At 33.4% G+C, this 7,716-nt stretch overlaps 1 long non-coding RNA gene across 1 annotated transcript; it reads right to left on the bottom strand.

The window, feature by feature from the left end:
• Positions 1 to 377: 377 nt before the first annotated feature.
• Positions 378 to 5,374, bottom strand: LOC133534139 (uncharacterized). Its single transcript, XR_009801983.1, has 3 exons — positions 4,885 to 5,374; positions 1,665 to 3,340; positions 378 to 446 (listed from the first exon to the last, which is right to left on the bottom strand). It is a non-coding gene; the product is annotated as an uncharacterized LOC133534139 (long non-coding RNA).
• Positions 5,375 to 7,716: the final 2,342 nt, after the last annotated feature.

Below are 7,716 nucleotides of genomic sequence, written 5' to 3'. Positions count from 1 at the left end.
ACAGTAGGAATATTTACAAATTCATAGGATATTTAGGGATAGTTTTGAAAAATCCAAATCGTATCAGTTTTCACATAAAAGACGAAGGGTACTAAGGTTCACAACGTAAATACACTAGACGATCACATGGCCAAATTTATTTATTTTCCTATTTTTATTTAATCCTGGTTGAATTTTAGTTAATTAGTTTAGTAGTAGATGGGGTAAGGTACATTTTTGGTGCCGGAATGACCAGGATTACGTATATAAATAGTTTATTACATAGAGTAGCCTCGTCGGCTACATTTTTGCTGCCGTAAGAAAACTGGAATGTGAACAATATGATTTGGATTTTTCTTGGAATTTTTTTAAATTATATCTATATATTATAATATTAATCAATATAATTTTTTCTCCTCTTGGCTTCACTCTATCGATGTAACTTGCATTGTAGAGACTAATATTACCTGAAACAAACACAAAAATACATTAGTATAAATAGTCATTTAAAATTAGCTAAACTTTAAAAAACAAAAAGATAGCGGGCGATAGTTTCGTTTTCATTAAACAAATGTGCATATATGTATATGTACGGATGTATACATATACGTTTTTTTACCAACACAGTGTAGAAATCCAGTGAGTGTTTAAAAAGTGACTAAATTATGTTTTTAGTTTATAAAATTAAAAATTCATGTATAAAATAAGTGTTAAATAAGTGTGTTTAATAAGTGTTTAAATAAGTGAAAAAAGTGTTAAATCAGTGTTATAAAGTGAATAAAATTATTAAAAATAAATAAAATGGAGAGGGCCACAAGGAAGCGAACGGCCGCAGCTAAATCAAAATCTACGCGTCAAAGCATACAACAAGCTACGCCATCTGTCGAGAGAAGCATTACTAAACGTATTAATCAAAAAGCACGAGTAGCTCGTGGAATTATAAAAAAAAATCGGATGTAAGACGTGGATTGTTCTATCACTTGCTGAAACAGACTGAACAGAAAATGACAGAGGGGCTTAGTCAGTTACGGAACGAGCTTGCAACGGCAATTAGTCCTGTACAAGTGGAAGCTATAGAAACTGCAGATACAACATCACAACAACCATTAGAAGATACACAGTGTACTGAAATAGTTTCAGGCAGTGAAAACGAACTATCTGCTGGAGAGAAGAAGACTATTATATACAATATTAAAAACGCAAATATTGAACGTCCCAAGTTTAATCAAAGTTTTAGACTGATTCAATTTCAAATAGGGGATTGGGTTAAAATAAAAAAGTTAAATAAATCAAATGCACAGCAAAAGATTACAAAAAAGTTCGAATCAATTTATGAAGGTCCTTATGTAATCGCAGCAATTCCCTATCCAAACGTATATATTCTAGTTGATCCATACACGAATTTATTCAGAGGGAAATATAATGCAATTCATTTGTCAAGATATTATAAAGGCAAATTGAGTAAAAATAGCTGATCCGGCGAACGTAATGTTTGACTGAAATTAATGATTATAAATAAAAACATTTATACTTCGTATTGTTGTGGTTCAATATAAAAAGATTGGACTAGAAAAATAATTGTTAGAAAATAATAGTTATAAAATAGAATAAATATTTAAATGATAAGTGTATTAGATATTAAGTCATATTTTTGTTAAAAATAAAAGTAATATTTTTGTACTTACCAAGTCTAGAGTAGAAGAACACTGGTTCTTGGGGTCGCGGGTCGAGTGTAGAGATGCTGAATGTCGTAGTTTAGCTGAAATTATTAATATTTTTATTATTATTAAGTGTTACCAAAAATGTTTACAAAAGTAATATTGTTATAGAGACTTTTAATAATTACTTATAAAAATAAATAACAAACGACAAATTAGGTTTAAGTTTTTTTTTGAAATGTATATTAAATAGGTAGGTTAGAATAGGGTCTTCAATCCACATCCGGCATAATAGTAGTCTGTATGTGTGGAAGTAACACTATTCACATATACAAGTCGCTTCATTCAATTATACATAGAGTAGGAAATAAAATGAATGAACTTGATTTGTGTATTGTTCATAAAAATGGAGTGTATTAATCATAAAAAATACATATATTACCCTATAAGCTTGTATGTTAAAGAGTTGGGCTACTTTATGTTACCCGAAGGCACAAATAGCGGTAGTGGAATTTTCGGAAAAAAAATATATATATATAGTTTCAATTAACAATTTATATATTTAAACTAAAGAGAGACTAAGACTAGCAGTAATGATTTTTAGTTCATAAAATGATTTGAAAAATATATATTAATCATACATAGTATCATATTACATAATATTATCTGGGAAAAAAAGTTATGTTAATATCAAGTAAGCAATTTAATTACCTCAAAATAAAATAACAGTACAGCATTCAGTGGCACTCGATACCTCGTTACTTGGAACATCTGAAAATTGGGAAGTATCCAGTTTAAACAGAGAACAAAGACGTTTTGTATTTATTTTCGTAGATTAAGATTTCAATATATCATAAAGAAACTAAAATTATCAATACAATTTTAATTATATATACGAGAATATCACTTTTTGGAACAAAAAAATTTGGTTATGAGGAATTAGTTTGAAAATAATTACAGTAAATATTTGGTTATTGCGATGAAATTCATTAAATTTGTTTTATTTAATAAATAAATGAACAAAATGAAATAAATAAAAAACTGCTAGGTTAGGAAAAGTATACTTACTTATAAAATGTCGTCATATAATTAGGAGGACTAATTACATATCAGCTTACTCAAAAACGCCTTACGTATCTGAAATCATATTTAAGCAAAAATTTGAAAACCGTAAAATTAATACATGTGTTAAAAATAGCTGACGCTCAAGGCGAGACGCGTTTGGCCACTTAAAGGGTCGGAAAAAAAGGGTCGCAGGTACTCCTTAATACGTCTTGTTTTGTGTTATCAAATTTCATTCATATTATATAGGCAATAGAGTTCACTTAAAACAAGTAAGTAGGCGTAACAACACTTTCTTATCAGTATCTATAGTGCAAATAGAACAGACTTCAGAAGAAAAAAGAATAGATTGTAGGCCAATGAGTTAAATTTTTTTCATCATACCTATATATAATGAACTAATAACATAATGGCAACAGGATAGTATTATAGCATAGATATAAACTAAATATGTAGTTTAAATTAACATTACGGTAAACTAATATATACTGAAATAACTGAACGTGTCCTACCTAGTTGACATTTTTAGGAAAAAATGTTCTGAAAAAAAAAGAGAGTAAAGAGAATAGTGTATTACTTACCTAAAGGATAGATTCAGGGTCACCCAACTCATCCAGCAACCCGGATTCATTCATTAGAGCCTGAAAAATTAAAAAGAAATAAGTATGATTAATTGAATGAATTATAAGAAAAAAATATTAATCATATGCTATCGATGAATTAATTAAACTTATTGAAATTTGGTCTTGATGTTCTTCAACAATGATGTCTGCGTGATGGGAGGACTCAGTTATATTTATACTAAATCGGAAACATTTTCTTTTGGCGATTTCATTTTTCTGTATTAAGAAATGTTTTCTTTTAACATTACAAAAGTTTTGTAATAATAATTAAAAGATTATTAAAATAAAATATTTGACAAAACGTACATATAATTGTAGTTATACCTTAAATCTGCGACGACGATCCTTGAAATTTCTTATTTTCATAGTCAAAATATTAAAAAAAAAAAAAAAAGATTTTACATTTTTGCACAGTTTTAATAAGTCCTGGCGAGCAAGTTCGGCCAAAAATTTATCTCCATAGTATATAACTCGTTACTATCCCAAATTATTGGGAACTCACAAATTAAAAGGTCAATCTTAGTAAGTCTCATTTTAAAGAAAAATAATGTACACGTCACAATCACAAGCTAGCACTTCAAAAAGAGTTTGGCTTTGTGTATAACAAATTGACCTATGGTTTATGCTAGGGGGCGTCACTAGCGCCATACTCTAGCGACGCCATAGACAAAACAAGGGAAATACTCAGTATTTACTGATGTTGCTAGTAAAGAAATTAATTGAAATATTCATTGTACAAAAAAAAAAAAAAACATTTACCGATATATTAATAATGATCTTTGATTTATTACTGAGATTTTTTTTTAAACTTGGGTTTAAGTTAATGGAAGTATTCATTAAAACAAAAACGTGTTGAAATATTAAAACTTAGAATGTTGCGACCGACAATGCGGCCGGTGATAAAAAATTGAGACAATAGACGCAAAAGTTTAAGGACAAGTTGAGTGCACATGTTCGGGTCTCTAAAAAAAAATTGTCGATGCGTCGAGGGTTTCTCTACCTGGACTGTAAAATGCGTGGTGGTTTTGAGTACAAGTAAAGGAAAGAATGTTATTTAATTGACCTAGATAATACAAATAACACAAGTATTTGATAAAAATGATTTGAATAGTGGTATTGGCCGAATACTGAATATTCAGCAAAAGTGGCCGAATAGGTCAAATACCATATAGTTATCAAATGTTTGTGGCATTTCTAGTATTTATAGCATACATGAAAAAAGAAAATTAAACAGTCTAGAAATAGGTAGTAAAATAAGAATAAAATATTACTCTTGATTACTTAAAAGTTAATTAAATCGTTTAAATACACTTGTTACATTATCATAAAATATGATAAGTATATATTAAAAATATGTTAATTAAATATTTATCTGATACTGCAAAGCAAGAGAGGATAAAATTATAATATTCATGGTATTATTCGAAGATAATAACTAAATAAATAAAATTTTAGGCTAGAATTGGCGGAAAAAAAAATTTTTAGCATAAATGAACAAAAATTACCAATTTACAAGATTAGATATGATATATAAAAAAAAAAGTAATACATTCAAAACTTACCAATTATTTTCTTCAGCAACAAAATTCATTACACTTCACAATTACATTTCACTTCACGACACAGGGTGAAATTCAAAACTGAGCCAGTGACAACGGTCAGGTTGATCAGAGAGAAGCTTAACACATCCCCTCTGTTACTTCCGGGACGCTTCATTGCGGGGTTGCCATGATAAAATATTGAGTTTTAGTGTTGCCATGATAAGATGTAATAACGTAACTTTAAATAAAACGGTACGGTATTAACGTTATCTTAACAAACAACTTCAACTTAAATATAAACAGTTTTGTCAATACATATTACGTTTGATATTGTTATACAATATATAGGAGGGAGCTTGGGGTTGTCTGAAATATTGTTTTTTAAAGTAAGTTTTATTGGATGCATTTTAACTCTGGTTGCATATCGTGACTTTGGCTATCTGTAGAAATGGTCTGGGATAGATTGAGTAAACTGGGAAATGAAAGCCAATGAAAGATGATTAACTATTTAATTATAAGTGTTCCGTACGAGACCCACCGCGACATCTTTGGGCGGAGCGATACAATTGCGTATGTCGCGTCACACATATCGCGGCCAATACGGAGCCCGATATACGTCTTCGTCACCCTACGTCACGACATATTGTCCCCCTCTACCCCAATTCCTTGAAACATGTACACGTAGATTAAGCATTTAGAATTACAAGAATAAGCACGTTAAATTTCGGATTTTTTATTTCGCCATCCAAGAAAGTCGAATTTCTCCATCAAGCTACGCCTAATCACGAACATATTGGTCCTTCTTCGCCAAATATATCAACGACTTCTTCGCCAATCGTCGAGTACGAGTTGAGAGGTTATTGAGAAGCAGCACCTTTGGAAGAGAAATAACACATCGACATTTCTTCTTGGACGGAAGGCGCGTATGCAGCAAGAAGACACCCAAGGATGCGCTTATTTGGGAACTGCGGTTACCAGTAGGACGAGAACTGGATATCCAACGATTTTAAACGCACATATTTCGGTACGGACATCCAGCCACCCTATACCTAACCCTTTGTCTTCAGTTGCTTAATGCCGTGCTTAATCAATTCCAGTGAGCCCGTGACGAGTTATCATTGCGTGACCGGTACCCTAGGACACCTTTTCGCCGCTACACAACGCGGAGCTGCATCAGGGTCCAAAGTCCACACGTGAGTACTCCAGCTTTCCATATTAAACCTAACCAAAATGGGACCAGGTGATATCGTTGTACCAAACAAATCACGCGATAAATCGCCGGCTAGGGCTATCTGTGATGCCACAATTGAACAGCATGTTCGCGAATTGGTTAAAAAACGTGGCATTATAAAGGCTAGACTGACAAAGTTCGCAACCCACATTCAAAACTGTAGCGATAACTTAGACGCTTTAACTGAGCCTTGTAGAATAAATTTAAAACTACGCGTGCAAGGAGCAGAGAGCCTGTACACTGAATTTAACGATCTTCAAACTCAAATCGAAGCGAATGTGTTCGAATCGAATCTCGAAGACCAGTTAACGCAACGAGAACAGTTTGAGGATGGTTATTTCAGTGCGCAAGCCCTCGCCGAGTCTATTCTAAGTAAATTTAATAGTACAGAAAGCAAAAGTCCCACTGTTTCGCAAAACACAACAATGAAGGCAATTAAACTGCCAGTGTTATCACTCCCCTCTTTCGACGGCACGTATGAAAACTGGCTCGCATTTAGGGATATTTATTTATCATTAGTTCACAATTCGAAGGATCTCTGTGACATCCAAAGGTTCCACTACCTAAAATCATCACTGACTGGTAGTGCTTTGTTAGTTATAGAAGCGCTCGAACTAACGACAAGTAACTACGCGGTGGCATGGGAGCTCCTTCTTGATCGCTACAATAACAATAGGTTATTGATTCACAATCACGTCAAGGCACTATTTTCGCTTCAGTCACTGCCTAAAGAATCGCACATACTTCTACGAAAGTTAATTGACACAACATTAAAGAATTTACGCGCTCTTAAGGTCCTAGGCGAACCTGTATCGTCATGGGATACTTTAATTATTTACATCTTAGTGTCAAAGCTCGATAAAACCACTGAACGCGAGTGGGAACAACATAAAAGTAGTCTTACGAGCGGCGACACTCAGATGAAGATTAAATTGGATGATTTATTGCAGTTTTTAAGAAACCGTGCAGATATGTTAGAAACATTGCAGGCATCACATCCACAAAGTACGAGTACGAGTGTACGCGATAAGCACGAAGTAAGCAAAAAATATAACACTCCTAGCTCCACTCATAGTTACAATAACAACAAAGTACACTGCAATGTTTCTACCAACAGCAAACCACAAAAATCACAACACAAATCAAAATTCGCGTGTCCCATGTGTAAATTAAGTCATCCACTTTATTCTTGTGTCAAATTTCTTGATACTAATTACGAATCTAAACTTAAGTTTGTTGCCGACAACAAGTTATGCACTAACTGCCTACGAGCGGGTCATTCCGTGGAGTCATGCGTATTCGGCCCGTGTCGCAAATGTAATAACAAACACAATTCGATTATCCATCCTCCTAGTGATGAGTGCACTCGCGTCCCTGCCCCCGCTGACGTCACGGCCCCCGCTACACCTACTTCGGCCGCTGCTGCATCCAGTTCGGCCGCCGCCGTGTCGGTCAATGCGCATTGTCAGCGAATTCCTTCGCAGCGCCCGGCTTTGCGGCCGGTCTTGTTGTCAACTGCTCTTATCGACGTGATTGATAAAAATAATAAACCGCATACTGTCGTCGCTCTACTTGACGACGGCGCGCAACGATGTTTTATAAAAGAATCCTTACGTGATTTA

The sequence above is a fragment of the Cydia pomonella genome, unplaced genomic scaffold, assembly GCF_033807575.1.
Source record: "Cydia pomonella isolate Wapato2018A unplaced genomic scaffold, ilCydPomo1 PGA_scaffold_60, whole genome shotgun sequence".
Classification (NCBI taxonomy): domain Eukaryota; kingdom Metazoa; phylum Arthropoda; class Insecta; order Lepidoptera; family Tortricidae; genus Cydia; species Cydia pomonella.
Note: the sequence above shows the minus strand (reverse complement) of the source record. Positions and strands in the feature narration are given on the sequence as shown.